Below are 13,217 nucleotides of genomic sequence, written 5' to 3'. Positions count from 1 at the left end.
TCACAAGTAAACTACTGACGAGCTTGAAGAACTAAAGAACATCGAAGAAAGACCCCAATATCGCGGTGGCTTTTCAAAATATCGCGGTGCTTTTCAAGTATCAAGGACAGTTTTCTACAATAACGCGGATGATTTTTCAAATATCGCGGATATCACGGACTTTTGTTCAAATCGCGGAAAACAACGCGGCCGCGGAATCGCAAGTTCCTGGAGGGACAGATGTACAACACTATCCCCCATCAAAAAAAGACATCCACTCCTGTGGATGGAAGCAATCAAAACAAAATAAGAAGAAAGACAGGAGAATAGAAACAAAACATGCAGGGCCAAAACAGTAAGAGACGTAACTCCGGACAACGGGGAAAAGCCAAGGCACAAATGTGTGAAAAGAAAACAGACCGGGCCCACCCATAGAGGGAACCGCCATACTTTCAGGCGTGGGCCGCCAGGAAGTAACCACGTTGCCCTGGTACGAAGCCAAGGCAAACCGATGGCACTGCGAAGACCGCGGCAGCTGAACCGGGTGACCAGGCATCTGGAAGCACAGGAGTTGTCCGGAAAACCATCACGCAGCCGATGGGGCTACGAAAGCTCACAGAGACAGAAAGACACACACAGAAAGAAACACGGACTGATGCAAACATCTCAGCCATCGCCGAAAATCAGAAAAGCACACGAATGAAGGGAAGAAAAGCCAGGAAGAACACGTCGACTGAAACAGGAGCAATTAATCAGTGAGGACACCATTGAGGACACACAAACAAATCGGTTACCAATACGCAAAAGATAATGAAGAAAAACCACAGGGCGCTACCCTGAAAAAACCCACAGGTCTCTAACCTGAAAAAACCCACAGGGATCGAACCTGAAAAAACCACAGGGATTGACCCTGAAAAACCCACAGGGATTGAACCTGAAAAAACCACAGGGATTGAACCTGAAAACCCACAGGGATCGAACCTGAAAAACACGGAACTACATCCGCTTCGCAAAACCAAAAAACCGAAGAAAAAAAACTGTCAGGGACCGACTGGGGCGCGCAAGGGCCAACCAGCAACACGCGGAAACCATAACACCCGCAAGGCAAACCGATACAACAAAACACAGGATCCCTGCAGACCGTGGCTCACCATGATCAAACGCCCACCCAAACGAACTCGAGAGACCCACATGCCGAAACACAATTATTACAAAACCATACGCTCACAAAAAAATTCAACCTGGATCCGAAACGAGAATCCTACATGAAGTTCACACCTCCCACCAAAGCGGAAGCCACCAGCTTTCCGACTGGGTGCACAGTGCATGACCGAGCCTGACAACGCTCTGCACGGAACATGGAGAAACTACTACTACTACTAGTACTAGTGAAACGGTAGAAACACGAAACAAAACAATATGGATCGACTACAAACGAGGCAGCACCTCGAGAACGTTCAGGTGGACATCCAAACAAATCACGCGACACAGTCACAATATCGGAGCAGTCCGACGGCAACTCCGTGACAAGCACAAGTGCACAACACAAGATGAGATCAAAGCTACCCATGCTGAATGCACGACGAGCAAGCAAAAACAAGTTCCAGATTCGAACGCGTAGCACACGAACAGAAGTTTGAAATTTTCATACACACCACAGTACAGTACAGGGTAGTCAGAGCGACCCAGGAACAACTAACATAACGGGGCGAACGTACAACGAGCAGCAAGACTATTCTACACACTCGAGCACAAGAGAACAAGGTTCCGCGGACTCCCTGCCGGGACCAGAGTCACCCAACGCAAAACAATTTGAAAAAATTCGAAATCGAATACAAGTTACTGTTTTGGCCCTGCATGTTTTGTTTCTATTCTCCTGTGCATGTTGTTCACATTTGATTTCTTTTTCTTCTGTCTTTCTTCTTATTTTGTTTTGATTGCTTCCATCCACAGGAGTGGATGTTTTTTTTTGATGGGGGATAGTGTTGTACATGTGGCTGCGCTTGTGTCTCTTCGTTGTACATGCGGTTGCACGTGTAGCTCTTTGTCGTACATGTGGCTGCGCTTGTGTCTCTTTGTTGTACATGCTGCTGAGTCGTGGTACATGCTGCTGCGCTGTTTTTGACTCCTGCGTACATGCGGCTGCACCGTCTTCTGTCCCCGTTGGTACACACTTGCTCGTCTTGTCCCCGTTGTACGCCTTCAATCTAATATATTCTGTTGTCTAGTCTTGTCTCAGTGTCAGTCGTCCGTCGTTCGTTGTCAGTGTTAGTTGTCTGATAACCATGAGTTCTCCAGTCACCTTACTGAAAGCAAGTTAGAGAAAACGCTCTCTCCCAGTGTGCACGAGTCTTTTGTTGTTGTGTGGAGTGGCGAGGAGAGCAACAGTTCGTCGGATTAAACTGACGACATATACATACAAGTGCGGATGGATGATGGGTAGAGAAACAGACAGACAGACAGATAAACAGACAGACAGACAGACAGATAAACAGACAGACAGACAGATAAACAGACAGACAGACAGACAGACAGACAGACATACAGACAGACAGACAGACAAAAAGATAAACAGACAGACAGACAGACAGACAGACAGACAGACAGACAGACATACAGACAGATGTATGTCTGTATCTACACCCATCGTCCATCTATATACTGTGTGCATGTGTGTGACACAAAAACAGACAGGCGTGCAGACAAAAAGACAGCGAATGCTGACCTTTCCACCCTTGAGAATGTGATACCAGACGGATGTGCCACCAAAGTCGATACGGAAATCTGTGTAGCAGCCTCCGACGCTCATCAGGCAGTACCTGTGACAGCACGGCATCACCACAAGCAACAGCAGTAGACCAGCAACAACAACAGCAGCTCCATCAGTAAGCCAGCAACAGCAACAGCACAAGTAACAGCAGTAGACCAGCAACAGCAACAGCCACACAATCAGTAAGCCAACAACAACAGTAGACCAGCAACAGCAGCGCCAGCACAACCACCAGCAGTAGGGCAGCCAGCAACAGCAACAGCAGCACAATCAGTAAGCCAACAACAGCAGCAGCACCACAAGCACCAGCAATAGGGCAGCTACACCTGTAGTACTATCAACAGCACCAGCAGTCGGCCAGTAACAGCAACACCGGCGGCAGCAGCAGCAGCAGCAGCACCATCAACAGGAACAAACAAAATACATACTTTTGCACTTTGGGATATTTCATGTCGACCAGTCGGTTGGTGGCCTCCTGCTGCAAAGCGCGCAATGTTTCCGGCCACACCAAGTCCACCCAATCCAAATGACGTACCTGCGTACAACAACAACAACAACAACAACAACAACAACAACAACAACAACAACAACAACAACAACAACAACAACAACAACAACAACAACAACAACAACAACAACAACAGCAGCAACAGCAGCCGCAGCAAGCAAGCAGTAGTAAGAAGAAGAAGAGACAAATGAGCAAGTCGTACACGATTGCGAATACATACTATACAGCTTGTGATGGGGCATTGATAAACCAATATAAACACATTGCACAAACCAATCAGGAGTTAAAAATCCATACTTTCTCAAAACGAGCCTCTAAGCATGATCATGTATGACATGAGCCTCAAACGCCCACCAAACCCCCCAACACGGCATACAGGGGAGACAGTAGTGCAGTGGAGTGCTCAACTACAGTGCACTCATTTCTCACGACTCCTATCCGGACCTCCAAGTTACGGGCATCTTGGTCTACGGGGAACCCTGTGAGTGAGTTTTAGTGGATATATTACTACTTTTCTACCAATTTGTGGAAATACCAGGAGTGACGTAATATGCCAGATCTACGTGCCTTCCACATCAAGATGTACGTGATTACGAACATTTCCAAATGAAGGGCACAGCCCCCGGTCCCGGACCGCCCGGATACAACAGATAAGAGTGTACTACATGTAACGTTCCATGCATAGGATTGATTGATTGGAGCCTATAGCAATCATATCTTCTGAAAATTGTAGTCCAAGTTGCTGTCTGATGATCGGTTAAAACCGTGAAACTCAGAGTTACAGCAGAAACGTTTTTCATCCTCTCAAGTGTATGTAGGATTGATGACGTACCAGACTGGGTGACTCCACTTGAGGCTCCAACTTAGTCTTGGTGAACTCCAGGCTAATGACGTTGTAGAGTTTGTCACGTTTCGCATTCGTGTAGTACCTCAGTCCGGCACAAGAGAGTACATGGCGTGTGCCAAACACACACACACACGCACACACGCACGCGTACACACACACACACACACAAACACACACACAATGTAGCTCCACGTGTCTTGGAACCTAAGAAAACACCCAAAAGACACCATGCCACCAAGACTTGCACTGAAAGGCTTACTTTGTAAAGTTTGCCATGCTCATGGTGGAGCCTTGTTGTGAGGACACATCCATGATGTCAATAGTACGCCCACGCCTGCCCATCATCCAAAGACCCCCTAGCGATCTCACTGGCCCATTGCCCGCCATCCTCCTGGCACCTCCACCCATCTGCTGTACACTGCCTCCCCATCGCCTCTTTCCGCGCTTTCATGCTCACACCTGCCTGTTGCCCGCCACCCTCCTGGCACTTCTAATGTCGCGCCGTGGCCCGCGCCAGCTGTTCTCCCCATACCTTACACCAGATTTAGCGCTAAATTTGTTTATGCTTGTGGCCCTATGCATTTATAAGCATACTGACTCACTGTTGGGTAGACCCGAGTATCAGTTGTTTGATGATTGCCTAACGACATGAAACTCAAGAGTTCCAACCAACCTGAACGTCCTCCGCTGAGTCTGCCATGATTTGAAAACTCCGTATGGCGGAACCCAGATGCGCATGCAGTTTACGTAAGACTTTCCATAGATCGACTACATTTTTTAACTAACGTAATTACGTTATGCGGAACCTCTCTAATAAAGTACAGTGAGTGCTGGAAAATACTTCGACAACTGTGGACAGTCGGTGATAGGCGATTCACACGACAGCCACTTGCACGTTTTACGGCGAGTGATTTACGGGAAAAGTGACTGTGTGGATTCACATGGCTGCACTCAACAGCGGGCACGTTTGCATTTTTGAATGATTCACTCACCAGTTGCCATGAGTATTTCAAATTTTCAAAACACGTGTCCAATAATTATCATGGTGAAAAGAGCCGCTTAAAAAATCAAGTCTTGTTTTGCGCTTTTTGCTGTAAATGTAGTTTACTGCTTGCCACAGATCTGCAGAGTGGCTGAGGGCTAGACCCACAGGACACTTCTGATCATAACTCACTAAACCTAGTCTTACTTAAACTTGCATTCAGTTTCGGCGGGGACAATACCCCCGACACACGACCAACAACATCTTTAACTGTCTTTGACGCCATCACAATATCTATGCAAACACGGCCTAACGGACAAAGTCAAACAAGCCGTGACCTGATGTATAATGCAGGAAAATTAATAAATTAAAAAAATGTCACGTTCGGAAATTTTATTGGGTGGTCATCCCGTTTGACTGTGCGAAGTAAAATTAAAACAACCAAATGGTTGGGTTGATCTGTACTGTGCAACCGATCCTCTCACCTTTCTTCCTCCAGCTATGCCTGTGACACCCTTTGTGAATCTGCGCAACACTAGTGGCAGGCCACGCGAAAATGAGAATGCGCGCAGCCAAGTTTAGGCCATCATCTCCTTCATCCATCATCCCGGCGGTAACTCCGCCCGTTCAATATCCAACACCAGTCCCCAGGAAAGAATAAGGCACGAGATTTCAAGTCCAAGGGCAAAGCTAAAGCCAATGGCACTGATTTTTGGAATTGTCGAGTAGAACGAAAATAAATAATCGAAGGCGATCATCAGACATCACTGTCAGATTCGACACATACGTGACACAGTTTGGGTCGCGCTCGTGTGTCGCGTTTCGCATTTGCTGCAGCTCCAGCGCGCCCATATCATGATGAGTCTCACGCGCGCGCGCGACAGGCTAGCCGCTTGCGACAAAAGTTGTCTTTTTTACGAATTCTGTGACGTCATTTTTGGAAGAATGCAACAGTCATTCGCATTTCGAAACGGGGGTAGTAAGTTAGGCATTTCCACATTATTCGAAAAAATATTGGAAAGATGTGGATGTAAAACTCGATTTTTTGGGGGAATGATGCTATTCTCAAAAATGGATAGATTTGAAAAAAATCTAAAAAAATTCAAAAAATCACCCAATGTGCGAAAATTATTCACCCGTTGCCATGGCAACAAGATGGCTGCCAAATTCATTCGAAGCAGTCAGTCGTAAAATACCGGTATTTTACGACTCCCTGATTCGAAGCCGCACATGTTGGCATCAGGGAACTCTACATACAGGACATGTACCCGTGCATGCATGCACATCATCATGCACTGCATGCCGCGCCTGCAGGGCATATTTCGAGACTGACAAGAGTCAGCCTACTGTCAGGTTACGTCAGGTGCGGGGCAAGGTCAAGTCTTGCCAGCAGAATAAAATGCCTGTATGGCTGTAGCCAGTGTAGGCTATAAAGTTTAGCTAACACTTGCAAAAATTGTTGTTTTTGAAGAAAATCTGGCAAAAATCACGTCAAATTTGTTATTTTTTGAGAAAATCTTGCAAAATCACGCAAACGTTGTTGTTTTTGAAGAAAATCTGGCAAAATCACGAAAGATGCATTTTTACAACGGGGATTCATTTTTACCCCCAAGATGCAAAAATTATGCAAAACATAATGTGGAAAAGCCTAGTAGTAGTAGTAGAAGTAGTAGTAGTAGTAGTAGTAGTAGTAGTAGTAGTAGTAGTAGTAGTAGTAGTAGTAGTAGTAGTAGTAGTAGAATTTATTATTTTGATAGGGAAGGCCCTACAGACGTTGCCGTCTTGTTACAGGGAACCCTAAGTGCTCTTCACAGAGCGAAACAAAAACGGATAGATGCTCAACCTGACGACACGAGACAGGCAGAGAATTCCACCTATCAGCGCCAAGGGAAGAAATAGAGAACATGCCATATCTAGTGGTAGCAGCGGGCAAAGAAAGTGAAGAGAATGATTGCCCTCTAGTGCGCCTCTCGGTGCAAGTACTTGCACTTACTTGTAGCAGCCGACTGGAGGGTGAATATTGAGGAAAGAAGAGAACTTGTAAGCTGATGAATACAGCGGAAAACAAAAATAAAAAAGCCTCAAGTTGGGGTAGGGGGGTAGGGCCCTTTTCGAATAGAAATATGACAGTTCGCACATTTTCTGGAAGTGTACAATCTACTACGCCGTGTACGGTGCTAGATCCCTTCACTTCAGTCTTCAGCAACTGAGTGTGTTTAGGTGTAGATCACAGGTTGTGTTTGCAGATCAGCTAACCCTTACACTGCAATGCATGCTACTAAGAGGTGTCAAAATTTTAATGTCACACCAGCAGCCTGATCAAACTGTGTACATGGTGTACCTGGCCAGCTTTTTGCAGCAGTACATTCTACAGTTGTTGTGAAGGAACTACATGTATGTTTGTGTGCGTGTACATGTCATGGATTGTACTTGTACTCAGCAACACATGGTAAATGCGGTACTACTGTATGCCATTCACTACCGCTCTAGCAAAACGTTCATATCCATGTACATGTACATATTAAGCATACCATAATAATAATAATAAAATGGCAATAGTGCCAATGGTGTGAAGTTTATTATTGTTGTTTCAGCATCGATGTTAACTTGGCCGTAACGTTTCCTTCTGAGCCAGTTATATGTCTTGTCATGTTTGGTGATAAGTTTGATTCGTTGTTTCTGGTCGTTCTCAGAAAGGAGCACTGAGAAACGAAGTTCCCAGTTTAGGTCTTTGTATGATCGTGCACGTACATTTTTGTCATCTCATGACTTCCTTCGTTTCTCAGTGCTCCTTTCTGAGAACGACCAGAAACAACGAATCAAACTTATCACCAAACATGACAAGACATACATGTACATGTACATGTATAACTGGCTCAGAAGGAAACATTACGGCCAAGTCAACATCGATCCTGAAACAAAAATGGCAATAAATAAGATAAATTGTGCACTCATAACAACAGCAAAAAATGAAGAAAGTCAAGTTCCATAACGTTTTCTTGTGACTGTCATCAGTGGAACGCCGTCACATAAAAATGTAATAACTAAAACACACACTTATATACATGTAGCTAATATGGTTTCAGGTAGAAATACACCAGCCAGCAAGCACAAAAAAGCGAAGTTTGCATCCCTGTGCTATGTAAACAGAAAGAAAACGTTGTATCACTCACACTCTTCAAGTAATACACACGCACCATACATTCATTCACACAGTATCACACTCATCTGCCACTACCTTTCTCACATACGTATCTAATATTGACTGAGTACGAGGTCAATATAGGAAATAAAAGTCGAGTAAAAGACCGAGGCGAAGCCGAGGTCTTTTACGAGGTTTTTATTTCCTATACTGACCAAGTACGAAGTCAATATTAGATTTATCACGACAAACAGTCCGTATTTCAAATTCCAGAACGATAACCTCATGAATCCCGGACCCGGTTTTATGATTGCACAACCGTTGCACCACCACCTACGCATGCAGTGACAATGCTGCACTAGGCACCGTTCAACTGCGCAACCCCTAAGCAGTCAAATATAAGCAGTCAATATAGCCCTAAGGAGTGAAATATGCAGGAATATTTGACTGCTTAGGTATGGCAAAAATCTATGTGAGTCAATACTAAGGGAGTGATAAACTATATTATCACTCCCTTGGTATTGACTCACATAGATTTTTGCCATACCTAAGCAGTCAAATATTCCTGCATATTTGACTCCTTACTGGACCTTAGGGCTATATTGACCGCTTATATTTGACTCCTTTTTAGCGATTGAACACATGCTATGGCTAGTCATGATAAATCTAATATTGACTTCGTACTTGGTCAGTATAGGAAATATAAGAACTCGTAAAAAACCTCGGTCATGCCATGCCATGCCATGTCATGTCATGCCTCGGTCTCTGCATGGCACTGTGGCAGCAGCAAGTGGCAACAGCAAGTGGACGGGCGGTGGCGTCCAGTGCAATGTGCTTCACGGCACGTCACTGAGACCGAGGCCAGGTACTCTGCAACGGAGATTGAACTGCTGGCGGTAGTCTGGGCAGTCCACAAGGCTAGACTGTTCCTGGCCGGTGCTGATTTCGAGCTGCTAGTCGATCACAAGCCGCTCATTCCTATCCTGAATGCTAAGACGCTGGATGAGTTGACGTCTCCACGAATCGTGCGACTACGGGAGAAGCTGACGCCTTTTCGGTTCGTGGCTCAGTGGAGACTGGGTGCCGATCACAAGGTCGCAGATTGCCTGTCGAGACACCCAGTAAGTGCACCAGACCCTGACGATAAAGCAGGTGAGGAAGAAATCGAGCACTGCTACTGTGTTCTCCGTCAGCTGTCGCAAGAGGACGAGGAAACAGGCCATACAGTCCTCCCCGACCTTGGCATTACGAAGGTGGGGACGGAGGGCACGACGGACCCGTAATGCCTCAAGCTGCTGAACGCCATAAAGAACGGCTTTCCGGTGGACAAGGCTGCTCTGGACCTCGATCTGCACCCGTACTGGGAGGTTCGGCATGATCTGTCGGTCGAGGACGGCATAGTGTTGTTCGGCCACCGTATTGTGGTTCCCAGAAGGTTACGCCAGACCACGCTGGAGCAACTTCACGCTTCTCATCAGGGACAGACCCGCACACTCCGCAGGGCCAGGCAAGCAGTGAACTGGCCCCAGATCTCCAACGACGTTAAGAACGTCGTCCAGACCTGCAGATCCTGCGTCACGCTGCTCCCCTCCCAACCTTCTGAGCCGCTCCTCTCTGACAGTCGTCCGTCCAGACCGTTCGAAGATGCAGCGGCGGACCTCTTCTCCCTAGGCGGCTTTGAGTACCTGGTTCTCACCGACAAGTTTTCCGGCTGGCCATTTGTTGGGCGTTGTGGGAGGTCGGCTACCACGTCTGACGTCACCAAACATCTCGTTCAGTGGATGTCGGACGTTGGCGTTCCTACGCGCCTCACGACGGATGGTGGGCCGCAATTCAGATCTTCAGCGTTCGCTTCGTTCTGCTCAGAGTGGAACATGTGCCACGACCCCAGCAGCCCGTACAATCCTCAGTCAAATGGCGCGGCTGAGGTGGCGGTCAAGGCCATGAAGCACTTGTTTAATGAAAATTGGCAAAGGTGACGCCTATAACAGCAGTGCCTTCAGAGAAGGGTTGCTGGAGTGGCGTAACACGCCGGGTGCAGGAGGAGCAAGCCCGGCCCAGCTGCTGTTTGGAACGCCAACGAGGACCAAGGTTCCCACACTTCCTGCAAATCTGCAGCAGTACGCTGCCCACAGCCGCAGCGCTCCCCAGCAGGTCTCATCCCAGCTTGGCAAACCTCTGCCCCTCTGCACGTAGGCGATAAGGTATGGATCCAGAACCAGTCTTCAAAACGCTGGGATATGGAAGGAACGGTCACAAAATGCACGAGAAGAGGACGGAGCTACACGGTGCAGACAGTGACGGGGTCCAGCTTCTGGCGGAACAGACGGTTCCTCCGGCCACGTGCATAGATTGACTGGGCATGCTTCTCTTGCTTTTTCCTTGTTGCTTGTGCGCTACGCTGTGATTTTCGAATTTCAGTTTCAGGATTTTCTTTGTGTTAGTGCTCCCAAGTCGCACTTAAGCCGAGGGGGCATGTGGTGATATTATAGCACCTTTCCCTGCATGGGTCTTGGCACTCAGGCTGCTAGTGCTACTGTTCGCACCCTAGGCCCTGCACTGCTGTACCTCTGGCGCCTTGCGCATAACACATTCACATGTCACCTTTCAAGCCGCCTTTGCAGCCAGCTTCCCTTTAAAAGCCATTGCGTTTTACTGATGATTTATTCTCATCTTTCGAAGAGTTGGTCTGCCTTGAGCAGGACACAACATCCGCTTTGCCTCGGTCCTTTACTCGGCTTTTATTTCCTATATTGACCTCGTACTCAGTCGATATTAGATACATGTACATTACTTCACACATTGCAAAGGTGCAAACTTCGCTTTTTTGTACTTGCTGGCTGCTGTATTTCTACCTGAAACCATATAAGCTACATGTATACAACTACTTCGAAGTATAAGTGTGTGTTTTAGTTATTGCATTTTTATGTGATGGCGTTCCACTGCTGGCAGTTAGGCCCTGGCGGATAATGCTCGAAAAGGTGGCAGATTCTGCTCGAAAAGCAGTGAAATTGGCAGAACCATACAAACCTTATGGCGTGCAGTTCCTCGAATTCTGCTCCATTTTTTTATCCACATACCAAACATGCATGAAACTTACCAGAAAAAGTACCGAATTCTGCCAATTTTTCTGCGGCATTAACCGCCAAGGCCTAATGGCAGTCACTAGCAAACGTTATGGAACTTGACTTTCTTCATTTTTTGCTGTTATGAGTGCACAATTTATCTTATTTATTGCCATTTTACGACTATTGTCTCCTCGCCGATTGTCATAATAATAATAATAACTTTATTAGGATGACCCATAGCATGGGGCATGGACGTGTACAGTAGATAAATACAGAAAATGTGCGACAAGACTTTCGAATAGAGGGGGGGAGGTAGGGGGGTAAAGTCTATTCGAAATGCGTTACGTTTGCAGAATAAATGCGAACTTATGAGATGCTCCCTAAGTAACGCTTTGGTGAAAAGTTTGGATTTCGCTACGGCAAAAAATGTAAGCGAAACCTCCGCTTTCGCGGATCCGATGTGGCGGAACCTCCATGGTGATGGCTTTGGTGTGTGCTACTTCTGCAAGTTCTGGCACTGAGTTCTGGTGTTGTTTGGTTGCCGCTTGGTATTTTCATTATTGAATTGTTCTTCTTTGCCAATGGTACTGTACGTTCTGGAGATCTCGCAAACGATACTGCATCGCTATGAGTGGATAGTTGGTGAGGGAATCCGTCTCCCAACTCCTCGATCCCGATCGCAGACGAGATGGGACGACGTTTCTCTCTCCAAGCAATGCGTCCACCAGAGTGCGCAACACTAGGACTGCAACCAGGGACTAGTAGTAGTAGTAGTAGTAGTAGTAGTAGTAGTAGTAGTAGTAGTAGTAGTAGTAGTAGTAGTAGTAGTAGTAGTAGTAGTAGTAGTAGTAGTAGTAGTAGTAGTAGTAGTAGTAGTAGTAGTAGTAGTAGTAGTAGTCACATCCTTTATTGCTGAACCCACAAATAATTGTGATACAAATTGTAAACCATCCGAGGAAGAAGAGAAAGCCATTAAAAATAAAAATAAAACAAAAATAGGTTATTGTACCATGCCAAACGGCATGGTACAAAAATTGCCTAGCATGCCTACAAATCCGCAGAGCATGCCAATGTTAAATAGGCCAACATATGAATACCGAAGGCGGTTACATGGACAGAAGGCGACATTGGTCGAGAAAAGATGGGCCTATTCTCTTCCTCAAGTAAGACGCTCTGCAACCACGGAGGCACGTGATTGACCACCTCAGCAAAACAAATGCAATTTTGCAGCGTAGCTGTGCCATCACAACAGCGTACTGGAGGTCACTATGCTTGTTTACCACCAGCTGAACAATGTTCTTCAATGCACGAGAGCACTCCGTGCCACATACGCCGTTTGTCGAGAATACGAGCGGAGTGAATGACCCCCTCTCGACATCGACAACACGCTGAAGATAGGCCCGCTTCTTCTGATGTTCATTCCGGGAAATCTGTGCAAGGACTTCCTGTCGCGACAGCAAAGACGCCGAGGGGTGAGTAACCCTCACATCAAAGAATGCATCTTGCTGTGGCGACCAAAAGCCCCTTGCACGGATATCCAATCGAGCCTCTGCATCACGATTAGCGGTAGCGCCGTGAAGTTGTTCACCATCCAACGGCAAAAGCGGTGGCTCTGTCTGAACATCCGGGATGGCAGAAGTCATCACCTCCACCAGCACATCACGAAGCTCATTGTGTCGCAGACTTGGGTAGCCCCCTGTAGGGCATGTCAATGCATGGTCGACAGACATGTCTCTACCACACACACAAGTTGGTGGGAGGCCATCAATACCCCAGCCATAGCGCAGGGCGAGACCATCCCGGAAACATGCTTTATTTAGCGCAAAGCCGTTCACAGCCAGAGGCTCAGCCGTTAGCCAACTGGACACGCCAGCATCAGCAGCAATCTCTAACAGCACTCGCTGACATGGGCTGAGCTCAG

General features: G+C 46.8%; 1 long non-coding RNA gene across 2 annotated transcripts; it reads right to left on the bottom strand.

Moving 5' to 3' along the window:
* Positions 1-1,334: 1,334 nt before the first annotated feature.
* Positions 1,335-5,806, bottom strand: LOC135829383 (uncharacterized). 2 transcript variants are annotated; one of them, XR_010555805.1, is made up of 4 exons: positions 5,572-5,806; positions 4,090-4,186; positions 3,178-3,284; positions 1,335-2,798 (listed from the first exon to the last, which is right to left on the bottom strand). It is a non-coding gene; the product is annotated as an uncharacterized LOC135829383 (long non-coding RNA). The 2 variants fall into 2 exon arrangements; XR_010555804.1 differs by lacking the exon at positions 5,572-5,806 and having other exon boundaries at positions 4,090-5,133.
* Positions 5,807-13,217: the final 7,411 nt, after the last annotated feature.

This window comes from Sycon ciliatum, chromosome 13, assembly GCF_964019385.1.
Source record: "Sycon ciliatum chromosome 13, ocSycCili1.1, whole genome shotgun sequence".
Taxonomy (NCBI): Eukaryota; Metazoa; Porifera; class Calcarea; order Leucosolenida; family Sycettidae; genus Sycon; species Sycon ciliatum.
Note: the sequence above shows the minus strand (reverse complement) of the source record. Positions and strands in the feature narration are given on the sequence as shown.